Genomic DNA, 16,375 nt, shown 5'->3' with positions numbered 1-16,375 from the left:
TTTCACCCAAACTTCCACCCTCTCGCCCTTCTTCTGTTAGGAGGCATGTTTTGGGGACCTGGGTAAGGGAAAGTTGAGTTGGAAATAATAGAGATGTATTTACATGGTGTGCAGTCACTTTTGTGAACAGGTAAATTTTTAGCTCTCCCAGCATAGAAATAAGGACCAGAAATATTCTTCCTGGCCACCTCTGCACCTGAGGTTATGATATGGTGTAGCATTTCTAGAAGTATCAAAATATCAGTGTGGTATATTATGCTTGAAGTATGTGAGTCATATTGGAGAGACAGTGTTTGAAATGTGTGGAGCCAGAAGCTAGATTTTAAGTTTCACTTATGAAGGAAATTTCATGGCAATTCCTCTAAATTTGACAACCATCATAAAAATTTACATGACATATATTGATAAGTTGTGGAGCTGAAAGAAGCTTTACCAAAAGATCAATTAAAAATAATTGATCAATTATAGCTAGAGGAAAAATAAATTATCTGTTCTTTCTATACAAACTATTTACAAAATTTTCTAAGAAACTATCCACACAAATAAAATTAAAAATATGGAGGGGAAAGTATTATAGACTGTTAATATTAATATTATAGTATTTAATAAAAATAGTATGTTTTCTGAATAACATGATGTATTTTTCAGCCTTCATGAATTTGTAATATGTTGTGTTTTCTTCATTATAAGTAAACTTCACTTCTGTGCCCAATTTTGTTTTCGTAATACTGTATTTTTCTTAAAGCAAGATTCCCAAATTGTATACATGTTGTATACAAATTGCATCCAGTCCCCACAAAATTTAATATTCTCCTTCTCTGATTTCTGGGTAAACTAATGAGTAAATTAAATGAAAAGATGACTAAACATTTTAGAATTGCTTAGGAATGAATACTAGTACTTTGTGTTTTTATATTAAATGGATATAAGTGAATATGCAAGAACCAAATGCAATACGGCTATTACAGTTCTTCCTTAGACATCGGTTCTCTGAGGATTCTTATTAGATAATTGATGAAGAACTTGAACTTCATCTGGCACACGCCCCAAATGTTGTTTACTTTGCAGAAAACACTGCTATGCTGGCTGGCCAGTAGAGGGCACTGTGTTGTTGGTGTGAGTTGTACAACGAGCGTTCAACCTGCAAGGCATGGAGAGGTGGTTAAGATAATAAATATTTTATGTGACCAGCCTAGAGCTCACAGTACAAGACAAGAAATTTCTTTCTCTCTCTGACTCCCTGCCTTTGTCTGTCCCCGTCTCTCTCTCTCTAACACACTCTCTGTCTCTCTCACAAACACACACACACACACACACACACACACACACAGAATGTTGAAATAAATGGATGGATTACAGATTGTAAACTTTGGGTAGACATGAATAGAGAAAAGCTTGTTAAAGAAGATGACCCCTTGGGCTATTGGCTCAGAAAAGGAGAAGGATGTGGTTTGATGAAAAGAAGAAAGAAAGATGTTCTAGGAATTTGGCAGAGGATGAAAGGAAGCAAGAGAACTTAATAAGAGCAAATACTTTTTAGAATAAAGTGATTTCCATTTAAAGGGGGAGAACTGGACTGTTCGATTTCCCTGTGGGGTGAGTTTTAGGGTAAAGACTCCTGTGCTGAAAGCCAGCCTGCTCATCTCAAAGGAATACATACAAATGTTGCACTCTGAGTGCTGTACTCATGTTTGTTTCTTGTTAGACTCTTACGGGGCAGATGACAGTTTCCCCTTCTTTTATCCATGATCTAGGTGTCAATTGCCGCTGGCAAAAGGAAGTGATCGTGGGGAGTGATATCAGATATGAGCAGTTACTAGCTCTTTTGTGGTGGAAGCAGTATAGAAACAAACTGGGTCTTTAGTCTGATTTCATGTTCTAAAAAAAAGCTCCTTATGTATGACCAGTTCTAAACTTAGCTAAAATAATCAGCTGTCCCTTGACAGTTATATCTGGATACTACTTTTTTATATTAAAGTATTATTACAACAACACATGTAGGTAGTTAAAAGTTCAAATAGTTTAGAAGTTGCTTCTCGTGAAAATCAATACTCTTCTGCCCCTCTCTCCCATCCCAGTCCTGTTCCACCAAAGGCAACTACTTTCAACTCTGTGTGTTTTTCATTCTTTGGAGGTTTCTACCATATTTCAAAATTAAGTTTAGAAATGTGGTTTTCTCGACATTGTGAAATACAGTTTAGAAATGATCTCTCTGAACTCTCTTATAGATGCAGATTTCAGTTATTTACTTCAGGTCCAAGTAGTGAGGCAGTATATCATGTTTGCCTCTTTTCTAGTATAACTTTCTTTTCCTGCCTTGTTCTTCTCCTTAAATAATTTTTTTGCATATTAATTTTTATCGTTTCCGTTAGATCAATACACATTTATATTATATAACCTCTCTATATATTTTAAAATAAATATCCCAGAATAATCTCTTGGTTTTACCCCTTCCCCTCCACACCCCGCCATCTTCTTGCCAGATAAACTGGCTGCCTTGTAGATGTGTTGCTGTAAAGTGGTCATCCCAGAACTTTCTCACTGCTTTCTTGAGTTGTATTCCCTGATATTTAGACACTGTCGGGGAGTGGGGTGGGGGGTTGCTTTCTTGATTACTGTTTTGTATTGTTGAAGAACGTCTTGCAGTAAGAGGCTTCCTAGAAAAGCTTTTGTGAAAAGTAGATTTGAGTGTCTGATAGCTTGGCTGGGTATAGAAATCTAAAGTGTCACTTTAGTGGTCTGTGTTGCTATTAAGAGGCTCAATTTCATCTTGATTTTTTTCTCTTTATAAATAGGCTCTTTTTAATATCTTTATGGTTTAGAAATAGCATTCTATAATGAAAAATATTTAGTATTCTATAATGAAAAATTTTGGTATGTGTCTCATTGTTTTGGGTACTTGGTGTACCCTTTCAATCAGAAATCTTTGTTCTTAGAGTTCTAGCAACTTTTTCTGTATAACTTGTTAATATTATCTTTCTCTGGTTTCTGTGGAACTCTTAATAGTCTTGTATTTTGGTCTTGTATTTGTACTATTAAGTCTCTTTTATTTTGCATCTTGTGTTTTTGGTTTTACTTTTTGGGAAATTTGCTTAGCTTTATTCTTCACTTCCTTTTTTTTTGCAATATTTTAGTTAGGCTAGCATACTTTCAATTGCCAATAGCTATTTTATTCCATTTCCTTTTTAGAAATACCATCTTATTCTTGTTTCATGTGAATGTGTTATCATCTTATGACTCTGAGGATATTAGCATTAGCATTACTCCAAACTCTAAAATATTCTTTTAAAGTTTGCTGTACTGTTTCCTCAGGTCTCCCCTTTCTTCTGTATTCATTTAAAGTCTCTTTTTCGTGGTGGAGGCTTTCTACACATATTTGGTAATTTTTCAAAGAGGAAGTGTAGCAGGATGATGGGGTGCTCTGTGAGTGCAGGCCAGATAGCAAGACTCACTTCTCGGTGAAGGACTTTTAGACATGAGTGTATGAGGTTTGTATGGGTGCCCTGGGAATACTCCTTGGCTGTGGGTGTAGCAGCCTGGCTGTGTAAGATTTTGGTGTAACCAGAAGAAGGGGGCTTGTGAGAGAGGAACCATGTTTCTTTTATGAAGCCTTTTGCTTTGAACTCTTTATAGTTTATCTTGTGTGGTTCCTCCAGACTCCTAGCCCTGATTTCCTGTGTGAGCTCCTCTGTGTATGGACTTCAAATACCTCCTTTTGCTTTCTATGCTTGCCGCAGACCCTTTTCCGTCATTGGTGTCTCATGAGTCTCCTGAACTCTGCAGGCTGAAACTGTTCCCCTCCTGTCCACAGGCTCCCCTGTCTCCAATGCACTGGGCTTGTGCCTGCCTCTGCCCTGCCTAATATATGACTGTGATAGTCAAGTTAATGTGTCAACTCGACAGGGCTATGGGGTGCCCAAGCATCTGGTTGAACATTATTCTGAGTGTCCACGAGGGCATTTCTGGATGAGGTTAGCATCTGTATCAGTAGAGTGAGGAAAGCAGGTGGCCTTCCTAGTGTGGGCGGTCCCATCAAACAGTTGAAGTCCTGACCAGAACAACCCTCTGCTGAGTAAGAGGTAGCTCCTCCTGCCCGACAAGCTTCAAACTGGCACATTAGCTTTTCCCGCCTTCAGAGCTACTGAAGCAATGTCTCTTCCTGAGTTTCCAACCCGCCGGCCTTTGGACTGGAACCATACCATTGGCCCTCTTGCCCATTCCCACTGCTGGTGTTGGGGTTTGCCAGACTCCATAGTTGTGTGAGCCAATTCCTTATCATAAATATGTCACCTAGTGGCTCTGTTTCTTTGACACAATGACACTTATTACAACTGCATTATTATTTTAAAAATGGATTGACATATCTTCTGAGATACCATTTGTGAAGGTAGAGCCCGTTCTTCCTGCCTCGCAGGCCAGGGCCCTTGCTTAGGCGGCAGCCCCTCTTGTGGGCTTCTCTCTCGCTGCAGCTCATACTCAGAAGGCGTCTTGGAGGCACGTTCAACTTGTCTGGCGAAAGCAGAAAGAAGTCTATTTTAGAAAAAAGACAACCCCACATCTTAGCTAATGATTCAATTCCTAGTTGTGTGTGTGTGTGTGTGTTTTAAACTGACTGCATATTTTTACATTCCTTTCTAGTATGGTAGTGGTGTCCCTGTAGGCAGAAGCGGTAAATGTGTTTACATTTTACAATTGTCGTCTGAAGCTAGGCAGCCTTTAGATCGGGTCTTTACTGCTGTTAGAATCCTGCACATAACAGACCTATTTAACTCATGTCTCTATGTTGGATTTCAGTTAGACACCTACAGGGATGGGTCCACTTGATGAAAATGTGAGCTGTACACTTTGGTTTTGTGCACTTTGCTCTATATGCGTGATAAACATAAAAATGTCAGTTAGAATTAAACGCTTGAATAAAGTTTGACAATTATGTGAGAAATCCAGAAAGATAGAATAATATAGCTCGCCCCAGATTTTTAACTCTACAACATGAGGGACGGATAGATATGGCTTTCTACCCAGACCTAAATCAAACATTTGTGTTTTCCATACTAGAAATCTCTGTGTACCAATCATCTCAGCTCCCGATGTTCTCCCAGCTTGACTACTTCGGTTTAGCTTTCCATCCAGATGTTTGACGTTGTAGTTCCTGAACCTGTCTCCTTGGGAAGTGTCTTTTCTGACAAGGTATGTCCTCCCCAAGAGCCAGTGCACCCTTGACTGAGGGCAGAGGCGTTTGGGACCTGAAAAGGATGGGTTTAGGCCCTTGCATTTGGATAACTCGATCTCAGGGTGGCTGCTGCTCCTTACTTGGTTTGCAGCATGCCAACACTTAGGACAGCCTTAAACCTTTCCTTGTAGTAGGGATTATTTCCCTCTGTTTGGAAAGAATATACTGAATTCTGAATGAAAGGCCAAATGTGGTATACTTAAATGCAATACGTTTTAGTATTAGAGTTTCACACACTGACCTGTTGCATTTCTTTTGGGGCAATGGCTGCATGGGGCCTGAATTGTAATGATTCCTGTACTTGTTGAGGCCAGATATTTTTATAACAAATAGTTGTTCTTTCTTTTAATTGAAAATTGAGAAGAATCTCATTAAAAATGATCCTTCCCTTGCAGTGCAAAATTAAATAAATCTCATAACTCATTTTTTTTTGTTTTTGTACCATAAAGTTCACATCATTTTTTCTTTCTTTCTTTTTTTTTTTTTTTTTGAGATGGAGTTTCACTCTCTCGCCCAGGCTGGAGTGCAGTGGAGCAATCTCAGCTCACTGCAACCTCCGCTTTCTGGGTTCAAGAGATTCTCCTGCCTCAGCCTTCCAGGTAGCTCAGATTACAGGTGCTTGCTACCACGCTCAGCTAATTTTTGTATTTTATTTATTTATTTATTTATTTTGAGATGGAGTCTTGCTCTGTCACCCAGGCTGGAGTGCAGTGGCACGACCTCGGCTCACTGAAAGCTCCGCCTCCTGGGTTCACGCCATTCTCTTGCCTCAGCCTCCCGAGTAGCTGCGACTACAGGCGCCTGCCACCACGCCCGGCTAATTTTTTGTATTTTTAGTAGAGACGGAGTTTCACCATGGTCTCGATCTCCTGACCTCGTGATCCGCCTGCCTCGGCCTCCCAAAGTACTGGGATTACAGGCGTGAGCCACCATGCCTGGCCAATTTTTGTATTTTTAATAGAGACAGGGTTTCACCATGTTGGTCAGGCTGGCATCGAACTGCTGACCTCAAGCAATCCACCCACCTTGCCCTCCCAAAGTTCTGGGATTACAGGCATGAGCCACCGTGCCTGGCCACATTTTTTTTTTTTTTTCATAAAGCACCTGGGCATGCTCACTTTGGCAGCACACAGACTACAATTGGAATGATACAGAGAAAGTTAGGATGATCCCTCCGCAAGGATGACACACACATTCATGAAGTGTTCAATGTTTTTAAAGTTAAAAAAAAGAAAGAATAAATCACTTGGGTAAAACCTGCTTTTCAATAATGTCACATTTAATTATATTAGCCATAAATATCTGATGTCTTGCATTTGGAATTGGTTATCTAAGAGTTGTTCTCACTAGAAGATCTTCCTGGCAGCATGCTCAGTGGTCAAAATGTTATCTTCTCCTCAGCTCATGTTTCCATTTAGGTGTTGAGATAAAGTGTTTCATATCCATAGTTATTTATTGAATAATGCATTGAGTAATAGAACAGATTTGGAAATCTGATAGGAGCAGGACAGTTGCACTATTTAATAGGAATTATAGGTAGACTCTAATTTATGAACTTACCTTCAAAGGTGTATTGTAAGTTGATTGGCCAGCAGTCAACTTCTATTTCACTCCTTGGATGTGTTTTGTGACAGATAGTCTAAAAGAGCCTATGTGAGCCATAATAAAGGGCTGTATAGAGTTATAGCACTAATACCTCTCCTGGTCCAATTACTACATTCTGGGAACAGGCTATGAGATAAAGCAGTATCTGACACCCATTTTTCCTGCTGTAGACTAAGAATTAGGAACATGTTTAAAATATAAATGGCAGTGTTTTAAAATGAACTTATTGACCTTTTATTTGTAACTGGTGAGATTTCAGTAGTTTAGCATTAATAAAATGAAGTGAAAATTTCTTGTAAGGTGCTCATATGTTACCACTGACAGGCTGTATTTATCAGTGGGAATTCTTGTATTTAAGGTTATTTCCAGAATACAATTTGGGAGGGATGGTTGGCAAAGCCTCAGGAATTGATGCCAGATGTGGAAGGCCATGGGCTTTGCCATCCATTGGAATGTCCTCTGGGGTGGCTCCCAGGTATGCAATGATGTCCATCAAGAGAAATGGCAGAGGGCCACTGGGGAGGGCTTTTGAATTTGGTGGTGTTGCTCTTGTTCTTTCCCTTGATTGGTTGAATGCACTGCTAAGGAATCAGTGAATTAAACTGCTTAATGTTTAGTGTTATCATCTTGTCCTCAACTTCCAATCATCTAGAACTCCTTGCTGAGTGACTATTTGGGAGGAGGAAGGTGAATGATATCCTGTTGGGAGCCTGCTAGGATGGAAGGCTTCCAGAACATGGTCATGGAATGCTGGCCCTGTTCACAAAGTCAGCTTCCAGTGGGGAGGCTTAAAGCCTCCTTTATTCTTTCAGTAAATATTGAATGCTTACTGTATGTTGGGAAGATATAAGAAATTTGTTTTTCCATGGAAAGCAGTAGAATAAGGCAATTGTTTTTAACTGTCTTTACACCTTAACATGGATTTACTGTTTCCATTTTGGTGATGAGTGTTAAGCTTTAGCTTAATTTCTGTGTTTCTGGAGGCTTGCTTGAAGGGGAAGTTACACTTTGAGCAGCTACTGAACTTTGCCTCTTTTAGATCGGTCTCTGGAGAAGAGCTGTCAACTTCAATTTTTCTCATAGCTGGAAAATCAGACTCTGGCATTGTCTGTGGGTTCTTGCTTTCTGCCACATTTCTGGAGGTCAGACTCCTGTGGTGCCTTGTGATTTGTGAGGATCAGGTAGACCCAGATCCATATTTTGCCAGACCCTATTTTCTAATGGATTGTTTCCCGTATGCGCCTAATTATGAGTTATGGAGTGGAGCGTGTCCAACATACATGTAACAAGATCCACCCCGTGAGTCGGGCTCCTCAGAGGAGCGTTTGCGAATAGATATTATTGTCAGGTTTTGTCCTCTCCTGGGAAGCCTCCAGATCTTCCCATCTCTCGAAAGGAAAAAGGCCAGTGTGTCAACATGAGTGACAAGGCCAATGCGTTGGCCCTTTGCCATGTTCATTTCAGTTCTCTTCATACTTCTCCACCTCTGTTTGCCCAAATTGGGCTCTTTACTGTCCCTCCTACAGGTGGAGCAACAGGAGCTCTCCCACCTGGGCGTTTCTGCACTTGCTGTCCCCTCCCTCTGCAAAGCTCTTCCCCTGTGTATCCGTGAGACTTGCTCCTGCTCCTTCACCTCCTTTAGGGCTTAGTTCACAGGTCACCTTCTCAGTGAAACTTTCCCTCGCCACTCTGTTGAAAATAATCCTTCTCCCAGCCCCAGCCAGTGTACCCTTCTGTATCCTCCTTCCCTGATCTGTTTTCCTCTGCAGTGTTCATCACCATCTATGCTGGTATGTGTTCTATTTTTTTTTTTTAATCTCGTTTCTCCTCTAGAGTGCAATTTCCTTGAGGGTGTGCGTTTTTGACCACCTGGTTCCCTTCAGTATCTCCAGGGCCTGGCACACTGCCCTAGTGCATAATTAGGGCTGAGGAAGTATCTATTGCACATGATGGATGGATGGATGGATGGATGGGTGGATGGATGGATGGATGGATTTTTGATAAATCCCAGTCATCTTCCTGTCACCCAGTTTCAGAAAACACTGGCCTAATGTTTAGAGGAAGACTGAGTGAATCATAGAGAAATGTTCCTGTTTGTTCCTGGTCACTTATCTCCAGCACCCAAGCTCTAAGGTCTTTGGTTTCCATGCAGCTAAAGCCCCTCCTTGCTGTGACTAGCCAGGAGGACAGTGATGCTGGCACATGCATTTCATCCCATGAGTAGGAATGTCTTTAGGGGAGGGGTGGCTTATTTACTTGGGTGAATAAACTCTCCTGTTGGAAAGTTCTGTCATTCACCCATTTACCCCTGGAGATGTTTTTCCCCTGGCAGAGTGAATGGTAAAACATCTCCCATCTTATTACATTTTTAAAAAGTTGCTACATAATAGTTGTATTAACACATATTTTAAAGGTACATGTGATAGATAATTTGATACATTCATACAATGTGTAAGGGTCAAATCAAGATAATTGGGCTATCCAATGCCTTAAATCTCTTCTAGATATTTTGAAGTGTACAACAGATTATTGTAAACTATAGTCACCCTGCTGATCTTTCAAATACCAGCTCTTATTTTCTCTACCTAACTGTGTATTTGTACCCATTAATCAACCTCTCTTCATCTCTTCCTCCGTGCTACCACTCCTAGCCTCTGGTAACCACCAGTCTGCCCTCTCTCTTCATGAGATCCACTTTTCTGGCTCTCACATATGAGTGAGAACATGTGATATTAGTCTTTTTATGCCTGGCTTATTTCACTTAATATAATGACCTCCAGTTCCATTTATGTTGCTGCAAATGACAGAATCTCATTCATTTTTTGTGGCTGAATAAGTACTCCATTGTGTATATATGACACATTTTCTTTATCCATTCATTCACTGATGGCCACTTAGGTTGATTCTATATTTTGGCTATTGTAAATATTCTGAATAGTGCTGCAATAAATATGACAGTGCAGACAGATATCTCTTTGACATATTGATTTTCTTTCTTTTGGATCTATAGCCAGCAGTGAAATTGCTGGATTGTATGGCATTCCTATTTTTAGTTTGTTTTTTTTTTTTTGGGATGGAGTCTTGCTCTGTCTCCCAGGCTGGAGTGCAGTGGCACAATCTCGGCTCACTGCAAGCTCCACCTCTCAGGTTCCACACCATTCTCCTGCCTCAATCTCCCAAGTAGCTGGGACTACAGGTGCCCGCCACCACGCCTGGCTAATTTTTTGTGTATATACATACATATATATATATATATATATATATATATATATGTATTTTTTTTTTTTTTTTTTTAGTAGAGATGAGGTTTCACCATGTTAGCCAGGATGGTCTCGATCTCCTGACCTCGTGATTTACCCACCTCGGCCTCCCAAAGTGTTGGGATCACAGGCATGAGCCACCGTGCTGGCCCTATTTTTAATTTTTTGAGGAACCTCCATGCTGTTTTCTATACTGGCTGTACTAATTTACTTTCCCACCATCAGTGTACAAGGGTTCTGCTTTTTGCATATCCTTGCCAACATTCAATCTTTCCTGTCTTTTTTATAATAGCCATTTACACTGCAGTGAGATGATATCTCATTATGGTTTTGATTTACATTTTTCTGATAATTAGTTATGTTGCGCATTTTCCTGTTGGCCATTTGTATGTCTCTTTTGAGAAATGTCTATTCAGATATTTTATGCGTTTTTAAAACATATTATTTTATTTATTTATTTATTTTAGCTGTTGAGTTGTTTGAGATCCTTATTATATTCTGATTATATTCTCCTTATATATCCCTTGTCAGATGGATAGCTTGTAAGTATTTTCTCCCATTCTCTGGGTTGTCTCTTTGTTGATGTTTTCTTCATTCTGCAGAAGGTTTTTAGCTTGATGTAACCTTATTTGTCTATTCTTGCTTTGGTTGCCTATGCTTTTAAGGTCTTATACAAAAAAATCTTTGTCTAGACCAATGTCCTGGAGTATTTCCCCAATGTCTTATTTTAGTAATTCCCAGTTTCAGGTCTTAGATTTGAGCCTTTAATCTATTTTTATTTGATTTTTGTATAATGAGAGATAGGGGTCTACATTTATTCTTTGATATGTAATTACCAGTTTTCCCAGCATCATTTATTGAAGAAACTGTCCTTTCCCCACTGTATGTTCTTAGCGCCTTTGTTAAAATGAATTGACTATAAATGCATGGCTTTATATCTGGGTTCTCTCTATTTCTTTTTTTTTTAAGAGATAGGGGTCTCACAATGTTGCTGATCTCAAACTCCAGGCTTCAAGTGGTTCTCCCACCTTGGCCTCCCAATGACTTCTCTATTCTGTTCCATTGGTCTGTGTGTCTATTTTTATGCCAGTACCATGCTGATTTGATTACTACAGCTTTGTAGTGTGTTTTGAAGTCAGGTAGTGTAATGCCTCCAGCTTTGTTCTTTTTGCTCGGGATTGCTTTGGCTATTCAAGATTTGTGGTTCCATATAAACTTTTTCTGTTTCTGTGAAGAATATCATTGGTATTTTTATAGGGATTATATTGAATCTGTAATTTGCTTTGGGTAGTGTTGTCACTTGAATAATATTAATTCTAATCCATGAGCATGGAATATCTTTCCATTCTTTCGTGTCCTCTTCAATTTATTTCATCAGTGTATTAATAGTTTTTCTTATATAGATCTTTCACTTCTCTGGTGAAATTGATTCCTAGGTATTTTACGTTCTTTGTAGCTATTGTAAATGAGATTGTTTTCTTGATTTCTTTTTTCAGATTGTTTGTTGTTGGCATATAGAAATGCTACTGATTTTTATATGTTGATTTTGTATCCTGCAACTTACAATCATGTCCTTTGTGAACAAGGCTAATTTGACTTTTTCCTTTCCAGTTTGGATGCCCTTTATTTATTTCTCTTGCCTAATTTCACTATCCAGGACTTCCAATACTATGTTTAATAACAGTGGTGAAAGTGGGCATCCTTATCATGTTCCAGATCTTAGAGGAAAGGCTTTCAATTTTTCCCAATTGAGTATGATGTTGGTTGTGGGTTTGTCATGTATGGCCATTATTATTTTGAAGTATGTTCCATCTATATCTAGTTTGTTGAGGATCTTTATCATAAAGAGATATTGAATTTTGTCAAATACTTTTTTCAGCGTCTACTAAAATGATCACATGGTTTTTGTTCTTGGTTCTGTTAATGTCATATATCACATTTATAGATTTGTATATGTTGAACCATCCTTACATCCCTGAGAAGAATTCCACTTGATCATGGTGAATGATCTTTTTAATATGTTGGTGAATTCATTTTGCTAGTATTTGGTTAAGAATTTTTGCATCTACTAGCTGGGCATGGTGGCTCATGCCTGTAATCCCAGCACTTTGGGAGGCCAAGGTGGATGAATCACTTGAGGTCAGGAGTTCAAGACCAGCTTGGCCATCATGGTGAAACCCCATCTCTACTAAAAATACAAAAAGATAGCCAGGCGTAGTGGCACATGCCTGTAATCCCAGTTACTCTGGAGGCTGAGACTACCTTGAACCCAAGAGGCGCAAGTTGTGGTGAGCTGAGATCACAGTACTGCCCTCCAGCCTGGGCAACAGGGCTAGACTCTGTCTCAAAAAAAAAAAAAAAAAAAGAATTTTTTTATCTATGTTCATCAGTGATATTGGCCTATAATTTTCTTGCCTGGTTTTATTATCAGGGTAGTGCCGGCCTCATAGAATGAGTTTGGAAGTATTCCGTGATCTTCAATTTTTTCTCAAGGCTTTAGGGGAACTTTTTTTTTTTTTTTTTTGAGTCAGAGTTTCACTCTTATTGCCCAGGCTGGAGTGCAGTGCCGCAATCTTGGCTCACTGCAACCTTGACTTCTGGGGCTTAGATTCTCCCACCTCAGCAATGTCCTGAGTAGCTAAGACTTCAGGTACACACCACCTTGCCTGGCTAGGTATTAGTTCTTCTTTAAATGTTTCATAGAAATCAGCAGTGAAACCATCTGGTCCTGGACTTTTCTTTAATGGGAGGCTTCTTATTATGGCTTTGATTTAGTTACTTGTTATTGATTGGTTGAGGTTTTCTGTCTCTTTACGGTTCAGTCTTGGTAGGTTTTATGTGCCCGAGAATTTTTTCATTTCTTCTTGGTTTCCAATTTGTTGGTGCATAATTGTTCATAGTAGTCTCTAATGATTTTTTTTTTTTTGTATTTCTGTGGTCTTAGTTTTTATGTTGCATTTTCATTTCTGGTTTTATTTGAGTCTTCTCTTTTCTTCCTAGTTAGCTAAGGGTTTGCCAATTTTGCTTATCTTTTCAAAAATTCAAGTTTTTGTTTCATTGATCTTTTGTACTTTTCTTAGTCTCAATTTTATTTCTGCTCTTACCTTTATTATTTCTTTTCTTCTACTAATTTTGGGTTTCATTTGTTCTTTTTTTTCTGATCTCTTAAGGTGCTTTATTAAGTTGTTTATTTGAAGTCTTTCTACTTTTTTGATGTAGGTGTTTATTACTACAAACTTTCCCTCTTACCATTGCTTTTGCTGTATCCCATAGATTTTGGTATGTTATATTTCCATATCCATTTGTTTCAAGAAATTTAAAATTTTCCTTCTTAATTTCTTCATTGACCTATCAGTTGTTGAGGAACATATTATTTAATTTCCATGGGTTTGTGTAGTTTCCAGGGTTCTTATTGTTATTGATTTCTAGTTTATTTCATTGTGGTCAGAAAAAAATAGTTGATATGATTTCTACCTTTTTGAATGTGCTGGGACTTGATTTATAGCCTAAGATATGGTCTATTCTAAAGAATGTTCTGTATACCAATGAAAAGAACATGCATTCTGTAGCAGTTGGGTGAAATATTCTGTAAATGTGAGTTAGTCTTGTTTTGTCTAGTATACAATTTAACTCCGGTGTTCCTTTGCTGATTTTCTGTCTAGATGATCTGTCCATTACTGACAGTGGGAAGCTGAGGTCCCCTACTACTATTGTATTGCAGTCTATCTCTTGCTTTAGATATATTAATATTTGCTTTATATTTTTGGGTGCTCTGGTGTTGAGTGCATAGATATTTATAATTGCCTTTATCATTATAAAATGACCTTCTTTGTCTTTGACTTGTAGTCTGTTTTGTGTAGTATAAGAATAGACAATCCTACTATTTTTTGGTTTTCACTTGCATGGAATATCTTCTTCCATCTCTTTCATTCTATGTGTGTCTGTATAGGTGATATCAGTTTCTTGTAGGCAGCATATAGCTGAGTCTTGTTTCTTTATCCATTCAGCTATATATATTTTTTAATTAGAGAATTAAGTTCATTTACATGCAGCATTATCATTGATAAGTAAGGACTTACTACTGCCATTTTTCTGCTTGTTTTCTCATTGTTTGGTAACTTCCTTCCTTCTTGCCTTCCTTCTTTCAGTCCTTCTTTTCTTTTTTCCATCTTCCTTTGTGGTTAAGTGATTTTCTCAGGTAATAGGTTTTAATTTGTTGTTTTTTATTTTTAGTGTATCTATTATAGGTTTTTGCATTGTGGTCATCACAAGGCTTGCAAAAACATCTTGTAGATATAACAAGTTATTTTTAAAGAGATGACAACTTATCTTAGATCACAGAAAGGAATAGAAACAATAAACTGAAAAAACCTCTGTGTTTTAACTCCATCTCCCCTACATATTGATTTTTTTGTTACTTCAATTTGGATATATTTATACTGCCTATTTCTTAGCAGGTTGCTGTATGTGTTTTTGTTTTTGATAGATTTGTCTTTTGGGCTTCATACTAGAGTTATGAGTGGATTGCACACCACAATTACAGTATTAGAGTATTCTGGGTATGTCTATATGCTTAATTTTACTCGTGGATTTTATACCTTCAAATGTTTTCTATTTGCATGTTAGTGTTTTTTTTTCTTTCAAATTGAAGAACCTCTTTTAGTATTTCTTGTAAGATGGATCTGGTGATGGTAAATTCTCTCAGCTTTTGTTTTTCTGGGAAAGCCTTTATTTCTCCTTCATAGTTGAAGGACAGCTTTGCTGGATACAGTATTCTTGGATGAAAATTTTTTTCTTTTAGCACTTTGAAAATTTTGTTCCACTCCCTTCTGGCCTGTTTGGTTTCCATTGATAAGTCTGTTGCCAGATGAATTGGAGGTTCTTTATACGTTATTTGCTTCTTTTCTTTTGCTGCTTTTAGGATCCTCTTTGTCTTTGATCTTTGAGAATGTGATTATTACATGCCTTCGGGAAGTCTTATTTGGGTCAGATCTGTTTGTTGTTCTCTGACATTCCTGTACCTGGATGTTTATCTCTTTCTCAAGTTTTGGAAAGTTTTCTGTTATTTTTTTGAGTAAGCTTTCTACTCCTTGCTCTTGTTTAACTCCCTCTTGAACACCAGTGATTCTTAGACTTTGTCTTTTGAGGTAATTTCCTTTATCTTGTTGACAATCTTTGTTCCTTTTTATTCTTTTTTCTTCTCTGTGTATTTTCAAATTGCCTGTCTTTGAGCTCATTTATTCTTACTTCTGCTTGATTCATTCTCCTACTGACAGCCTCTAATGAGTTTTTCAGTTCCTCAAATACATTTCTCAGTTTGAAGATTTCTGTTTGTTTTTATTATTACTTCAATCTCTTCATGAAATTTCTCTGATACATTTTTGAATTGCTTTTCTGTGTTATCTTGAAAATCACTGAGTTCCCTTAAAACTGCTATTTTGAATTCTTGTTCAGAGAGCTCACATATCAACATCTTGTTAGGGTTAGTCACTGGATCCTTGCTTCATTTGTTCAGGGAAGTCATGGTTCCCTGTTTGCTGCTGTCACTTATGAATGTATGTATATATGTTTGCATTGGAGAATTAGTTATTTCAGTCTTCTCTGTCTGGATTCTTTTGATTTTTATTGGATATGTTTGCTTAGAGATTCATTGTAATTTACCTGTTGAATTTCTTTCTTTTCCCATTAGGTCACTGCCTCCTTTTCAGCATTAGATGGTGCCTTAAGCCCAGGTTTGTCTCCACTCTAATAAACGATTGGAGCACTGCCCATCCCAAATAGAAATGGTGCCAAAGGGGACAGCCTAGCAGTGTGGGAAGGTGAATTAGGGGTTTGTGCTCAGGGGACCTGTGGGATGAACCTCCTACAGCATGGTGCTGCTAAGCAGGCACTCCAATTTTGTATCTCTTTTGGCCAACTTATAGAGCAAAGTTTCCAGAGTTGGGGATAGTAGTCCTGCCTCCTCACTTTGGCTCTGGCTGTCCCCAGGGATATTTCTTCCTTCAGGCACTCCCCATGCTTCTTGTGAGTTGAGGTAGGAACAGGTATCCTGCCAGGGAACTCAAGATGATGGGGAAGCTGCCTGTCACCTTGATTTCCCTTTTTCCAGTGTTAAACTAAGAGTCGGGGGAGATTTTCCACATGTTTGGTGCCGGCAGATTGGGGAGAGGGGTGTCTTGGCTGTGGATGTCCCCTTCTCTTACCATCTACTTGGAGCTTTTTTACTTCTCTGTGGCACTGAGAACTGTCTCATCCTCATATTTTAGTTTTGGAATATTTG

At 38.5% G+C, this 16,375-nt stretch overlaps 2 protein-coding genes and 1 non-coding gene across 4 annotated transcripts in view; all 3 read left to right on the top strand.

Annotated features, from left to right (window-relative positions):
• The window catches only part of LOC129049650 (VPS10 domain-containing receptor SorCS3-like), a 222,649-nt gene extending 217,483 nt beyond the window's left edge, over window positions 1-5,166 (top strand). For both annotated transcript variants that reach the window (XR_010136663.1, XR_010136664.1), the window contains exon 5: window positions 5,056-5,166. The gene's annotated coding sequence lies outside the window, so the exon portion shown is untranslated. The remainder of the gene's footprint in view (window positions 1-5,055) is intronic.
• Window positions 1-16,375, top strand: part of LOC129047184 (uncharacterized) — a 608,921-nt gene that overhangs the window by 572,720 nt on the left and 19,826 nt on the right. The window lies entirely within an intron of this gene.
• LOC129049707 (U6 spliceosomal RNA) lies at window positions 6,341-6,447 on the top strand. Its single transcript, XR_008512963.1, has one exon. It is a non-coding gene; the product is annotated as a U6 spliceosomal RNA (small nuclear RNA).

This window comes from Pongo abelii, chromosome 14, assembly GCF_028885655.2.
Source record: "Pongo abelii isolate AG06213 chromosome 14, NHGRI_mPonAbe1-v2.0_pri, whole genome shotgun sequence".
NCBI lineage: Eukaryota > Metazoa > Chordata > Mammalia > Primates > Hominidae > Pongo > Pongo abelii.
Note: the sequence above shows the minus strand (reverse complement) of the source record. Positions and strands in the feature narration are given on the sequence as shown.